This window comes from Carcharhinus amblyrhynchos, chromosome 10, assembly GCF_965287045.1.
Source record: "Carcharhinus amblyrhynchos chromosome 10, sCarAmb.v2.hapA, whole genome shotgun sequence".
Classification (NCBI taxonomy): Eukaryota; Metazoa; Chordata; class Chondrichthyes; order Carcharhiniformes; family Carcharhinidae; genus Carcharhinus; species Carcharhinus amblyrhynchos.
In genome coordinates, this window is record NC_137333.1 from 75,043,809 (window position 1) to 75,060,351 (window position 16,543).

At 40.2% G+C, this 16,543-nt stretch overlaps 1 protein-coding gene across 5 annotated transcripts in view; it reads left to right on the top strand.

The window, feature by feature from the left end:
• LOC145349074 (actin-binding protein WASF3-like) overlaps positions 1–16,543 on the top strand; it is a 79,492-nt gene that overhangs the window by 18,450 nt on the left and 44,499 nt on the right. The gene's annotated exons all lie outside the window — the stretch shown is intronic.

Here is a 16,543-nt window from a genome sequence, read left to right on the forward strand (position 1 = left end):
AATTGCCCTTTAGTCAGATAGGCAGGGTAAATATGTGGAGTTGTGGGGACAGGACCTGGGTGAGATTGTTGTCAGGGTGGGCTTGATGGTTGAATGGCCTCCTTCTGGTGGCTGTATGGCTGCCTCCTGTACTGTAGGGATTCTATGTTCTTAAGAGAATCTACAAATGCAAAAAGCTAGCTTTTTTTTTTCTATGCCATGTCAAATCAGAATAAGAAAAGATTAGGAATACTCTTTCTCAGATGTTTGTAGCGGTCATTATTCGGTAGAATAAAATGGATCATCATTTTGAGCAAATGCTGACCATATAGAACCACTACTGTGGGTTCTGGGATCAGTGGCAAAGGAATATATCAGCCACTTGCTCCTGACCTCAAAACTAGACTTAAAATTTTATTGGGTTCCAGAGTACACTGTCAACATTTCTTTGTCACTTTGAATTTCATGGGGATAGTATGTGATAGAAAATTTATTGCACAGAAGGAAACGATTCATCCTGCTTTCCAGCTGGTCAGTCTGTAATTCTGTAGGTTATAGCATTTCAAGAGCATATCCAAGTTTTTTAAGTAACAAGGTTTTCTGCCTCTACCTTTTCAGGAGATGAGATCCAGGCTCTTGTTACCCTGTGACTGAAAAACGTTTCCAACTCCCCTCTAACGAGCCTGCCATTTATGTTTTGCTATGTCCCAACGGTGGTACAACGGTTAGCACTTCTGCCTCTCAGCGTCTTGTACCTGGATTCAATTCCCAGCTTGGGTCACTATCTATGCAGAATCTCCCTGTGTCTGCATGGGTTTCCTTTGAATGCTCTGGTTTCCTCCCATAATACAAAAGATGTGCCAGTTAAGTGCTAAATTCTCCCTTGGTGTACCCAAACAGGTGCCTGAGTGGTGACTACGGGAATTTTCACAGTAACTTCATTGCAATGTTAATGTAAGCCAACTTGTGACATTAATAAATAAAAGAAATTAGGTTTGTTTTTAGTTTTCTTCATAACTCCCTATTCTTCACAAAATCCTCAAATGTCTTCTGTACCTCTTTGCAATCACATTATTCCTGTTATAATGTGACCAGAGCTGTATGCAATACTCTAGCTGTGGCTGAACTATAGGTTCATGCAGTTTTAGCTTCATAATAACCTTGCTTGTTTTCCTGTTCTACAGGAATTTGTGGATATGCGCTCCACTATGCCTCTGTTTTTTACATTATCTTTCTACTATCCTTTGTGTATTTTTGTTTTTGCTTTCCCTATCCAAATGCATTGCCTCGCACGTCTCCTGAGTGAGCTCTATATGCCATTCCTTTGCCCACCTGAGGTGTCTATTGATGCTGTCCTCAGTTTGTTTCCTTCCAAATCATCAACTGCAGACCCATTTTTTTTGCATTATCTTCAGACTTCTTAATCAATACTACATTTGAGTCTTGATCATTGTCACAATGAAAAGCAGAAGACCTAGTATTGAGCCCTGTGGAAGGGTTACAGCTCTTTCTTTTTAAAGAAAAGGTAATACCACATAACCCTCATGTCATACATCCAACTCTGCATGCTCCCCAGTAGAAAAGTATAATCATAACGGAATCAAGTTCAGGATTAATGATGAACTGCAGAATGATATAACTATCCTTGGAGCTTGAAATGGCCAAAGTCATGACAGAACCATTGAGCAATATCCAGGATCCATCTAATGTTTCACTGAAACTTTGGACCTCTGCCATGTTGTCATCCAGAAGCCCTAATAAAGAGAAATCTAGGTCCTAGTGGGTAGTCAAGGCTGATCATGTCAGGCCACCTCCAGCGCTGCTTAACACCCATGCACACAGGACAAGGCAACATAAAATCGGTGATTGGAGTCTTCAACTGACCCCAGGCCTTGAAAACTGGATGCAGTGTGCACCTTCAAATCAAGATTATGAAAGCATGGCTACCATTTTTGAATTTTGACTGGAAATTCATCCCCAGCTGCCCTTTGGAGACCGGGAGCACAGATACTCCTCCGGTCCCAACTCACCACCTCAACAAAGATATTCGACGTGCCATACAACAGGATTTCCAAGGTGAGCCCATCAAGGAAACTGCCCTCTTGACTGACAGGATTTTCTTTCCAGTATTATCCATTCTCTTTAGGATATCTCATGATTCATTAATGTGAGCATCAATAATTTGTACCGGTGGCCCGAGACCATTGTCCACAAATTTACTCACAAAGGCAGTTATCATCTTGATACCTATGCCACGAACGAAGTGTAGGCCAGCTTCAACAGCAAAACCACCACTGTGAACTGGGCTCCACTCGCCCATCCGAGGATTTACTTGCCTTAACTCGGCTCCCTATCGCCAAAGTCTGGCAGGATCTTTCAGGAACGTGGTAGATTGTACACATTAATATCAGATACTTATGGGTTATGCATCAGGATAAAAAAAAGGATTAACTGATAAGTAGTGAAAAACCTCATGAAAATACAGCTGCTCTGATACTTGAATAGTGTGATCCCCACAATGTTTTTTGACATCAAATAGGCTTCAGATTTGGAGGTCCCACACTTTAAAATGTATTCCTGAATGCATTTCAAAAGTTCTATGCTCTCTCTATCTTTTACACTATTTATTTGGAATCATGAGCTTTCAGAGTGCTGCTCCTTCATCAGGTCATTCACCTGAAGGAGCAGTGCTCCAAAAGCTCATGATTCCAAATAAACCTGTTGGACTTTAACCTGATGTTGAGAGACCTCTTACAGTGCCCACCCCAGTCCAACACTGGCATCTCCACATCATGGCTACCTTTTACACTGGTTTTTACACAGTTAATATTGGGAGAGAAAGTCTTTGCGTAAGTATTATTGCACTATTGTTTCTGCACTTCTCTGCAATTTGCCAACATGTTTCCCTGTGGTGTCCAGCAATAGGGCAAGCAGCAGGCATGCTGATCACACAATCAGATAAATAATTCTTGGATGGCAAAGTAGGAAGAAAAAAAAAGTATAAATCCCATTTAGATTGCCCAAACCTTCCAGATCATTGGAATGTAAATTCAATAAATAAATGTGGAATTGAAAGCTATTCCCTCCCAGTAATGGTGATCCATGAGACTATTGTTGATGTGTTGCAAAAAAAAAATCTGATTTGGCTAATGTTGGTTAGCAAAGAAAATCTGCTGTCCTTTGATGTGATTCAAACCTATAGCAGTGTGGTTGAATCTTAACTGCTCTCTGAAAGTTCTACAAAACTGTTAGAGAAATGTTAGACAGGAGTGAAACTGAATACCTGCCATTGCTGTAGAAATGACAATGGCCCTGCAAAGTCCTCCTTAGTAACATCACAGGATTTGCACCAAAATTGGAAGAGTTGAGCAACAGCCTGACAGTCATAGCCAAGGAATTATACCTTTTATAGACAATGTTCTTAATACCTTTGTCAGCTACCTCTGGTATTTCCTGTCCCACCAGTAGAAGAAACTCACCTGTGATGGTAGGATGGTGGTAAGCATTTGGGAGGGAGTTGCCTGGGAGTCCTCAACATTGACTCTGTACCCCATTAGGTTTTATCACATCAGGTCAAGCATGGGCAAAGAGCACCTCACACTTGACTGATTAACATCTCCATGTTGAACACCAAGAGTGGCAAAGGTATACAATGTATTCTGGGTGAGAGACTTAAATTTGTATTACCAAGAATGGTCGGTTGAGCCACTATCGATTTGTGCTAGTCTGAAGAACTTAGCTGTTAGACTGGGCCTGCAGCAAGAGGTGAGGGAACCAACAGCAAAAAATCCTACTTGATTACATCCTCACCAGTCTACTTTTCACAAACACGTCTGTCCATGACAGTGTTATTAAGAGTGAACACCACAAAGTCCTATCTTCACATTGAGGAAAGCCTCTATTTTGTGCATTTCACTGTCTTGTTACATAGGATAGGTTTAGAACAGATCTAGCAACTAAAACAAGGTATCCATGAGGTGCAGTAGTCCCTGAGAAGCAGCAAAATTGTATTAATCCGCAATCTTTAATCTCATGACCCAGCATATCCCTCATTCTGCAATTACCATCAAATCGGGCATCAACTTTCGCTCAATAGTGTATGCAAGAGGGCATGCCAGGAGCAGAACTAAGCATAACTAAATTCAGTCAGGTAAGCTACAGCATCAAACTGCTTGCTTGCTAAGCAGTGGAGGCAACATGCAATAAACAGAATCTCATAGTAACAGCTCACTGCAATCTTGCCACATTGTTATATAAGACATGACATCATATTGGTGCGGTTTGAAAAGCACAATATCTGGTGGAGGCATGTTTAATAAAATGTAAATGTATTAAATGTAAATCAGATTCTTTCCCATAATGGGTGTGGACCTGAATGTCACTGGCGAGGTTTGGCGAAAATCTAAAATCACAGCTTCGGCAAGATTTATGATTGCAGATCTTGAGCCCCTGCTGGTATTCCTGTGGACAGCGAGAATGGGCTGAAGATACCCTCATGTTCAGGTCGTAGCTAAGAGAACAAAGCGCAGCAAGTTGAGGGAGACAGATTGGAGTAAATGAGGGGAGCAGTGAAATTAAGAACTTCCAGCATGACAATAACCATCTTGACAAAAAGAATGTTGAAGTCAATTTCCTGATGCTAATGAAGCATCACATTATGGAGTAAGACATAGGGTCATTGGTTTGTGGTGTAGATATGTTCAGTGTTATTTTTGCATGAATTAATGCTTTTGTAGAGTTGAGATAAGGGCAGGTTAGGAAGCATCAGAAAAGTTGGATTCTTGATGTTGAAGGCCTGCACTTAGCTGTTAAGAGGAGAATAGGGTGGGGAATGTTAGCAATGGAAAGAAGCAGTCTTGCTAATTAAGCAAACATAGGGGGGGAGACTGAACTCCTGATTTGGCAATACACTGCAGTTTTGAACTTTGACAGCCTGTGATAACCAGGGTTTGACCATGTCAAGGCCAAAGGCATGAGTTGTTGGTGTTTGAAATCAAAAGAGAAAATACTGGAAAATCTCAGCAGGTCTGGCAGCATCTATAAGGAGAGAAAAGAGCTGACATTTCGAGTCCAGATGACTCTCTGTCAAAGCCCCTTTTATCGAGTTGTTGGTGTTTGCCAGGTGGCTGACATTTATTTACTCAACATTAAGTTGAAAGAATGTTTGGGGCACATGTCATAATATTGGATAGGCTATTAGAAAGTGAATCAACAGCTTTTGAATTGATGGCAAAGCTATTTGTTAACAGCATATATGTGGGAATTGACCCTGAGTTAATTGCATGCAAACTGTACTATCAAGCTGGTTTGGCTAATTTTTTGTTCATTTTATTCTGATTTCTATTTTTAAGATCATAAATAATGAGAGAGTCTTTAAATGGAACATCACTTCTTGTTTTTAAGTATAGTTGTTTCATGATTCAGCCTACCTGAAAGGAACAGAAACTGTATGAGCATATTGATTGAAATTTATACAGAGATATACATTAGTTTACCACAGGAGAGTAATGTTTGCAAAGCAGTAGTTCTGTGAGGGATGTTGGTGGCTATTGACGGAAACTGTGGCTTTGGAAGGTTCTGAGTTGTTAAATGGTACATACGGCTAGATGTTGATACCCAGAAACTGGTGGGATTTTCCAGTCTCACCATTGGCAGAACCAGAAATTCTTATCCAAAGTTAATGGGTGCTGGTAGCTCTCCAAATCCTTGACTTGTTTGTCTAAGCTGTCCAAACCGTAGTAATGTGATATTTAAATCTCACACAATACATCCACTGGAAGTTTGTTTCATCACATGATTTCAAGGTCAGAAAATATTACATTGGATCATGTCTCGGATTCTCTTCAGTCTCCGAGTTTCATCATGGATTCAATTCTCAATTTGGTTGTTGAACTAACTATTCCATTGTCCCTTACACTGCACCTTTCCTGCAACCTTTCCCATTGGCTTTTGGTCTCCATGGTGTCTATTTTTAATTGGCTCTTGGACGTAAAGACCAATCTGATTTGGGAGAAGGATGAGGCTCCTGTGGAGCAGCTTGCATAGGGCTTGTAGGGTAAATCAGATAAATCTGGGGCTAAGTTGGTCAAATCTAGTTGCCCACCTCTACATCCTTGGTCCCAGGTTCTGACTCGTGTGTTATATAATGAAATATTTTTACTAATTAAATTGCAGTATTATCTGATTCATTTCTGTGGGGGCAGTGTCTTCACAGACTACAATGCAACCTATTTATGAATGATATATGTAATGATCAATTGTAGAAGTTATGCTAATAAAATGAATAAATCTTCATGTTAAATTGAAATCACATAGTTTAAACAGTTGTAAATATCTAAGGTAACACTAAAATTGCAACCTGAGTGCTTTATTAAGATGATAGTTTTATCACAGCTTTTAAGTCAGTGATTTTGCTCAATATTTGAGAGTTAACACTTAGATGTTTACAGCACAGCAGGAGACCATTTGGCCTTTTGTGTCCACACCACTCAAAAAGACCAGACTAATCCCATTTTCCAGTATTTGCTGCATAGCTCTGTAGGTTAGAGCAGCATAAGTAACAGTTAAGAATATTTGGATATTCACAAGAGTTTCCAACTCAGTCACCCACTGTACCACTGGGGTGGCATGGTTGTACAGTGGTGAGCACTGCTGCCTCACAGTGCCAGGGAACCCAGGTTCAATTCCCAGCTTGTGCAGAATCTACATGTTCTCCCTGTGTCTGCTTGGGTTTCCTTCAGATGGTCTGGTTTCTTCCCACAATCCGAAAAGATGTGTTGGTTAGGTGCATTAGTCATGCTAAATTCTCACTCTGTATATCCGACAGGTGCCCGAATGTGGCAACTAGGGAATTTTCGCAGTAACTTCATTGTAACGTGAATGTAAGTCTGCTTGTGTCACTAATAATTAAACTGATAAAAAACTGAACCAGTCAGTGACCGCCCTCTTATCCTTCTACCTCTTCCTTTCAATTTCCTCTGGTTATTCATCTACTAATGGAAGAAGTGCCTTCCTGTCTACCTTATCTATGCCACTTATAATCTTATACCCTTCTCTCAGGTCCCCTCTCAACCTTCACTGCTCCAAAGAAAACAGCCCTAGCTGATTCAATTTCTTCTTGTAGTTCAGACCCTCCAGCTCTTGGCAACACCCTGGTGAACCTCCTCTGCATCCTCTCCAATGCAATCATATCCTTCCTAAGATGTGATGACCAGAACTGCATGTAATACTCCAGTTGTGGCCTAACCAATTTTTTTATACAGTTCCAGCATGACCTCCCTGCTTTCAAATGAATTCACATGTTGGCATCCTTCCAGCTACAAAAGATGATGAATACACAGCAGGCTATATTTTTCAGATGGGGTGCCTTCATATGGTACACCTTTTTGCTGAGGCTGAAGAACTTGGGTGATGGGTTCTACCTCAAGTGCCGCACATGAAACTACCAGATGTTAGCACTGGCATCAAATGCCTAACCACTGGTCATCATGTTACCAGTCCACAGGGTGTGTTACCATTTCTCTCTGGCAGCTAATGACTCCCAGATGTGATATTCAATGTCTAAGATCTTCACGTCATGCTTGCAAGCATCCCTAAAGCAGAACAGATCCCAAGCTGCCAAGTGGGTTGAATTTTGAGGGTACTGAATGTTTGCAGTCTGACCAGCTCTTCAACTCTTAGCTCTGGTTGTGGTTTGGTACCTGCTATCAAAGTGTAATTTTGTTTTCTATTGTTTCACTTTGCTTCCGTCACCTTTAGCTATCGGAAGGGTAGTTCGGATGCAGTGTGACATTAGTTGCTGAACTGGACTACCATCTATGTGTTTCTCCACTCCAGAATTGCCTTCTATGCATCTGTGCTGGATCATCTTGATTGTTTTTTTTTATGAACCTGTTAGTAATTTTCACTGCTGCCTCAGCCTTTCAATTTCATGGGGAAAGTGTGGGAATGATATGTAGTGCTGAACTTCTCATTTACAAAACATCTGAATTGTTACTTAAGAGCTGAGGTCCATTGTCGCTCATCATAATGTCAAGAATTCTGTGTATCCTTTTTGGTTTCATGCCATCGTTCCATCATTTCCTGTACCATTTGGAGAATTCCATCTTGTTGCACAACTTGCTTCATCTAAGCAGTATATTTATTTGTCAGATTCAATATCTTTGTTGGATTGAATAACTTCCACAACATGTTGTGTTGTTGCTTCTTGTTAAATCTGGAAGATTTTGCACTGTACTAGCATCAACTTTCTTCAAAGGAGTGCAGTTCTTGATAGGATGTTGGTGATGTACATTTGCTTCCACTGTACTTGGAGAGTTAGAAGCTGTTTGAGAAAGATGCTTTGAAGTGGCTCATTGTCAGACTCTATCTTCACTTTGTTTCTCCCCCAACAGCACTGATTAAAATGCTCACAACCAAAGCCTGTAACAAGGCATTTCAACTCAATCTGTCTGTGGTGTTGTTAAATTTGCATTAATGCTCTGGTTGAAAATGCAACTTAGTTGTCTCTGCTGCAACAGTGTTGCTCCATGTCGTCCTCACTGGCATCACACTGCAGGGTGACTTCATTGTTAACATCATTGTCCCTCAGCACTGGCATTGTCGTTACTAGTAAAGTAAAATGTAAAGTATTTATTAGTCACAAGTATGTTTACATTCACATTGCAATGAAGTTATTGTGAAAATCCCCAAATCACCACACTCCTGTGCCTGTTTGGGTACGCTGAAGGAGAATTTAGCATGGCAATTCACCTAACCTGCATATCTTTGGATTGTGAAGGGAATCTAGAACCCAGAGGAAACCCACATGGATACAGGGAGAATATGCAAATTCCACACAGACAGTGACCCAAGCTGGGAATCGAACCTGGGTCCCTGGTGCTGTGAGGCAGCAATGCTAACCACTATGCTACCATGTTGTCCCTGTTGTTTGATGTGAGTGAAGGCTGCTATTGTTCTGTGCTCCAATACTATCAAACATCTTTTGCAGTGAACTTGTTTAGAAGTTCAAAATCTGATAATTAATTGGAAAGGCGCTTTGCTATGTCATTTACGAATCCAGATTATCAGGTTAACATGATTGTTTCCACTCCTGGAAGATCATCAACTATCTCATACTGTCTGCGTTGATACTCTCTGGGGAAAAATAGGAATTCCAAATGGAATATGAAGCAATCTGTATCTCCTAAATGAAATTCAGAATGCAGTCAGAAAACTGCTGCTTTCATCCTAGCTATCCTCTGCATCTAGCGTGGTGAGGATCTTTTGTCTTGACAAATTGCAGCAAGATTACTTCAGTGATTTGTATGACAATGAGATCCTTTCGAAGTTTTATTGAGGATCTTTGGATCTATACACAAACTCCACTTTCATTGCTGCTAATTCAGTTTGAAACTATTTTCTAGATTACTCCATCTCTTCAAGATCCTTGATGTTGTCTTTCAGGGCAGCTCGGACTCCTCAGGAAATGCTAAATTAGTGTCACAATCTCATCTACTTCAGAATGATATTCACCAGAAAGACATCCAAAACCTGTGAAAGCATCTTTGTAATTTTTTAGGATTTACTCAATAGTCAATGGCTGTATATTGCACAAAACACTTCAGACCCCTTCTAATATGTGGAGGGTTATCAGGCCAAGCTTTTGACTTGTTTCAGCTAAGGTGAATGAATTTTGCTTGGTGTGTACAACCTGTAATTACTGTTCTCTTTTCTTCCTATTGCATTGGGCTCTCAGCTTAGTTTGTCCTCTTGGGGTAAGCACTGTTCCATCATAAAACCTCACCTTTATCTAGGAAAGCTTTATTTTCAGGTTATCATCTTGAGTATCTTCACACAAGTCTTGAAGCTCATGATATTGCACATAGCACCATTGGTATCTGGCACTTCACATTAACTTGATGCTCTCCTTCTGCAATCGTCATTTCAATAGTCACACACCACTTTTTCTTTTGATACTTCAGGGTGCCCACCTTTCTAGGGCGTAGAGTGATTTATCAAGGTCATTGTTTAACATCTCTCTCCGGCAGCCATCTTTATAGACTTGCTTTTCTTCTTTCCAGCAAAACACTTGTAAGGGAAGTTATTCAGCTTCTTGCAGTTAGGGCATTACCTTTCCCCACACTGAAACATACTTCCTGTTTTGTGGTTTCCTCCATAATATTTACATCCGGTACTTCGGCCTTGATTTCTTTGTTAGTCCTTCTAAAAATAGTTCTTTCTCCTTTGTCCTATGCTTCAAAGGCCTGAACTGCCTGTTGAGGGGTTTTTTCAGAGGTGCAGAGGGACCTCGGGGTCCTTGTGCATGAGTCGCAAAAACCCAGCTTGCAGGTGCAGCAGGTAGTCAGGAAGGCGAATGGGATGCTGGCCTTCATAGCGAGGGGGATTGAATATAAAAGTAGGGAGGTCTTGCTGCAGCTGTATAGGGCATTGGTGAGGCCGCAGCTGGAGTACTGTGTGCAGTTTTGGGCGCCGCACCTGCGCAAGGATATTTTGGCCCTGGAGGGAGTGCAGAGGAGGTTTACTAGGCTGATACCGGAGTTGAGGGGATTGAGCTATGAGGAGAGGCTGAATAAACTAGGCTTGTACTCGTTAGAGTTTAGAAGAATGAGGGGAGATCTCATTGAGACGTATAAGATGATGAATGGGATGGATAGGATAGAGGTGGAGAGACTCTTCCCGCTCAAAAAAGACAGTAGGACTAGGGGGCACAGCCTCAAGATAAAGGGGAGGCGGTTTAGAACGGAGTTGAGGAGGAACTTCTTCACTCAAAGGGTGGTGAATCTCTGGAATTCTCTGCCCGTTGAAGTGGTGGAGGCTGCCTCGCTAAATATTTTTAAGAAGCGGGTTGATGGGTTTTTGATAAGAGAAGGGATTAAGGGTTATGGGGAGAGGGCGGGAAAGTGGAACTGAGCCACGACAGATCAGCCATGATCTTATTGAATGGCGGGGCAGGCTCGAAGGGCTAGATGGCCTACTCCTGCTCCTATTTCTTATGTTCTTATGTTCTTATTGCCAAAAACTTCAGCTAATAAGAGACTAGCCAAAGTCAGTGTACCATTTAAAGACTTATCTTTTTATTTGGCCAGTGATTTAAGGGAGAGATTAGCATTGGGCAGTCCAACACATCTTTAGAAGAGAAGGCCGTGAGCATTCCACCAATCTGAAGTTACAAAGTATCAGACAAATCAATTATACACTTCCAAGTTTGCTTTTCCTGCCTTCCAGGTAGTTATGAACAATCATCATTAATACAAATCAATCATTGTTAACAGTTGTCATATACCTTAGCTAATTACATTCTACCCTCTGACATCATGGGATTTCATTAGTCGGTAGAATCTGGATGCTGCTTTCCCCTTGTCACTGAGCAAAGGCACTTCTCCAAACAACTTGTTCCTGAGTTGGTCAAAAAGCTGAAAAAGGACGTGATTTAAACCTTTGGAAATTTACGAGTATGCTGTATGCGTGTAACTATTTTGATATTTTAAATGTTTGATGTCTTTATAGATCTTGACTAGCTCCTTTTTACATTTTTTTTTAGAAATGGTTTCAGTATGGAACACTACTATTGGTCATTATAAGTCCATAGGTAATAGCTTTTTGTTGGCTCAAGTGTATTAAGCACTCTGTCAGAGCTGCAATGGAATTAAAACCTAGATGGATTTATTGTTTTCCAGGAGATTTAAGAATAGCTAAATTGATTACTATCCCAGCGCTATGTACTGTATTAAAAACAGAAAATGCTGGAAAATCTCAGCAGGTCTGACAGCATCTGTGGGGAGAGAAAGGGTCAACATTTCATGTCTGGATGAAAGCCATCCAGATTCAAATTGTTGATGTGTTCTGCCTCCACAGATGCTGTCAGACCTGCTGAGATTTTCCAGCATGTTCTGTTCTAGGTTCAGATTCCAGCATCTACAGTATTTTGCTTTTACATAATAAAAGTATAGATATTTTCTATACCTTTGATGCTAATCAATATTAAGATCTGGAAATAAAAATGAAGGGAATAAATACTTTAGGGCTCTCCCAGACTTTATTTAGTACAATTTTATGTAACTGAATCCTGCACAAATGCTTAATTTTTATGTACGTATTTATAAAACAAATTATCATAGTGGTAGTAGGGGATAACATAGTCAAAGGGATTGACATTGTTCTTTGCAGCAAGGAGCATGATTCAGAGGACTGTGTTCCCTGCCTTGTGTCAGGGTTTGGGACATCTATTTGGGGCTGGAGAGGAGCTTGCAGTGGTAGAGGGAGAACCCAATTGTCCATGGTCCATGTAGGTAACAGCAACGTATGCAGGACAAAGGAGTTTCTGCACAGTCAGTATGAGGAACTTGTCACCAAATTAAGAAGCAGAACCTCAAAGGTCATAATCTCTGGATTATTACATCAGCCATGTGTAAATTGTCATAGGACATACCAGGTTAGAGAAATAAACGCATGGCTCAGAAACTGATGTGGAAGAAGTGGATTTGGTTCATGAGGCACTGCTACCAATACTGGGGAAAGTGGGATCTGTACTGTTAGAATGGTCCACACCTGAACCATGCTGCATCTTGCAAACCAACATAATTAGGGAAATAGGGTTTTAAACTGAGTAATGGGGGGGGGGCAAGGAGTCAAATTTGGGAAGATTTGGTAAATCAGTAGAGATCAGGCATAAAAGAAAGGTATTATTGCAGGAAATGGAAACAAATCATGGCAGGAAGGGATAGAGGATATAAATTTGACAGTAAATCAGCAGATGAGACTGGAGTTTATAAAAAGAATAAAATGACATAACTAAAAGCTTATCTGAATGCAAAGTATTCAAAACAAAACAGATGGACTGAGAGCGCACACAGAAATAAGTACAATTTGATAATTGTTACAGGTGGTTGGAGGACTGGACTTGGACCAGCATATTAGAGTACAGGACACATAAGGGCAGGAAGTGAGGAAATGGTGGAGGGCTAGCTCTATTGGTTAATGATGATGATAGCACAATAGAAAGGGAAGAACTATTTTCAGGAATCCAGGATGTGAAAATGGTTTGAGTAGAGATGAGAAATGGTGAAGGCAAATGTAGCATATAATAACCATGTAGGACGGTAGAGCAAAAAGGAAGAAATAATGGGAGCTTGTCAGAAAGAGACAACAATAATCATGGGAGATTTTAATCTACATATAAATTGGAAAAGTCAGATGGGCAAAGATAACCTAGATGAGGAGATCCTCAGGATAGAAGAACAGCATTGTTCTGGAGCTAACCAGAGAGCAGGCTACACTAGAACTGGTATTGTGCAACAGGATGGAATTATTTAACTACGCAAATTAGGTTAAGGGATAGGTCAGTAGAGAGATAGTGATCAACATTTAAGGAGATATTTCAAAATACACAGAATGGATGCATTCCAACAGTAAAGAAAATGCCCGAGGGATGATATACCATCCGTGGTCAACTAAAAAGGTTAAAGATAGGATCAAACTTGAAGAAAAGGCATAATTGTGCACAGATAGGTGCAGGGTCAGAAGATTATACAAAATATAAAGAACGGTGAAGGATGACGAGAGGTTAATAAAGAGGGGAAAAATTAAAATATGGGAGAAAGCTAGCCAGAAGTACAGAAAGAAAAATAGTAAGAATCTCTATAAATATTTTAAAAGGAAAGAAGTTAACAAAGTGAGCCTTGATCTAACAGAAGTGAGTCTGGAGAACTGATGAAGGAATGAAAGGAAATGGCAATGAATTGAACGGTAGCTTTGCATCAGCATTCACTATATGGGATACAATAATATCCCAGAAACAGTTATAAATCAAGAAATAAAAAGAAGAATCTAGAACTAGAGATCACTGTCTAAAAATAAGGGGTTGCCCATTTAAAATGGAGTTGAGGCTAATATTTTTTGGGGGTCAGGAATCTTTGGAACTCTTCCTGAAAAGACAATGGAAGCAGAGTCTTTAAATATTTTTGAGGTAGAGATACATCGATTCTTGATAAGCCATGGGGTGAAGGGCAAGATGGGATGCACATTTGAGGTTGCTATCAAATCGGCCATTATTTCATTAAATGGCAAAGCAGGTTTGTGTGGCTGAATAGCCTACACACTGATCATTTCCATGTAGTGTCATGAAAAATAGTGACTTTGATGTTAGATTTAATTGTGGGAATGGTAATTGACCAAGAAGTCTAACAACACTTTGGCATATTCTGGCTATCTAGAAAGCGTAATTAAAAAAAATAATATGGATGCAAGATAAAAGGTGAGCAAGGTTGTAATAAACTGAAGTGGACCAAAAAGTAAGTTCTTGGTACTTTGTTTCTGTTGTGTGAAAATAAATGATTGATTAATGAAAACCAACAAACATTTCTTGTCGTGTATCAGTAATAAAATAAAAAATTGCAGTTTTGTTGGGGGGTGTGGAGAGCAGGAATGAAAATTGAGTTCTGAATGCCTACTCAGAAACATTCTTGCACATAAGCTCAAAATCTGGATGCATTGGTACAGCTGGTACTTACTTTTGGAAAAACAATTAGTCTTGGACTTTGCCTGGGATAAGGATAACTGCAATCCCCTCATTTGAACTAACTCTTGCTGGGGCTCTGGTTTGACTGAACTTCCCACTGTGAGCAGTCTATTTCTTTTGGCAGCCCTGGTTTGATTCCTTTGTACAGCTTGCTTACTTGAATGAAGCAACATGCTGGTTATCCAGCAATTAAAATTCTGCTAACAACAAAAGTTAGGTTGAATCATTTCAGTCAAAAGCAAAGATTGATTTGGGTCTATAATTGAGAATTGGATCAAAGCACTGTACAATTCTGTCAAGTTAACTAATAAGATCACAATGCCCAATTTGTGACTTTTTTCACCTAGAGGATTTTAGCCAAGTATTAGACATTGCACAATTGAAAAAATGCAACATTCAGTTATGTTGGTTTGTTGTTGGCTGTCCTTTGAAAGGATAATGCCTTCTTTGGGTTGCATGAACAAAGCCAACAGAGAAACTGCTGGAAAATCTCAGCAGGTCTGGCAGCATCTGTAAGGAGAGAAAAGAGCTGACGTTTTGAAATGTCAGCTCTTTTCTCTCCTTACAGATGCTGCCAGACCTCCTGAGATTTTCCAGCATTTTCTCTTTTGGTTTCAGATTCCAACATCCACAGTAATTTGCTTTTATTGCATGAACAAATGTTTGGCTACTCGTCAATTTAACTGCTTACAAACTGTAAAGCCTGTTTATTACGAATGAATCATGATTGGCTACTTTTCTGTCGTCTTTGTTTTCAAATGAAGTCATGGACGGAATGAGCCAAAATAAAATCAGGAACATTCATCGTTTGGAGACTGAGTGGAAAAAAATGTAGAACAAAAAAGGAAAATATGGCTGTTTACAAGCTATTATGTTTCTTCTATTACCCATAAAATATTTCAGATAAAGACCAAAACAATATTTTTCAAATTTTTACCTGTTTTTAGATAATGAAAAGATGGTAATCATATGTAGTCAATGAGTTTCATCAGTACATTTATGGTCAGTATTTCACAATAGTTTTGACCACAAGCCATTGCTGGGCTTATTTAGAGAAGAAAAGCCAATGCCACAAATAGCTACAGCAAGGATACAGAGGTAGACTTTCTTATTGGTAGCGTGCAGGTATAGTTTCAGCATCGCCCAGGAACACTGATATCAAATGTGGATGCGTTCAGTTGGTTGCCTTTGCCACAGACAGTGGCATCACCACTGATTCAACAAGAGATACTGTTGGCATATGATAGAAACCTTGCCGGCCTCAGCTAAACACATCAGGATATAGACTCAAACAGACTCAGTATTATTGAAAGTTAAGAAGATGGTGATGCAAGAGTGGCGGAATGATGAGGCACAGCTGCTTAAGTTTACCGACAAAGGGGGATGGAGATAACCTGTGAAGACAGGCTGTTGAGGGGTCATGGGGTTATATTCCCATACCAAGGGAAATTACTTTTGTTGCAAGAGTTGCATAGCTCACGTCTGAGACCAAGTGAATGAAAGCATTAGCCAGAAATTGTATTTAGTGGCCGGGCATTGATAAAGAAATTGAAAGATGGCTAGTCAGTGCCCTAGTTGTGAAGTTCAACAGGCCTTGCTGCCAACAACTAATATGCATCTTTGGAGGTGGCCAGGTAGACCCTGGGCAAGAATATATATACTTTTAAGGTATCAGTGCAGAAAGAAGAAAATAGGCCTCCACCCTTCCTTATAGGTAGCTTTTTGTTGTCTTACAACACCATGCTAAGTGCTATCAAGGAGGTCGTGCCAGCTGAGCTACTAATGGGACACTGCTTAAGGACATGTTTGGATATGGTATTCGCAGATTTGGGCACGGTGGAGGCTAGGCATGCCTCATAAAGAACATCATGATTTGAGGAAGAATGACTGTTTTCCAAGATGAGGATTTAATCATGTTTACAGCTGAACTGGCATGGGTGGTTGGTAAGATCATGGAAAGGCCTGGACCAGTTTCCATATCATATCATAGAGGTACAAGGTTGTTACATCAAGAAACATGTCAACCATCTGAGGAGGCCTGATACA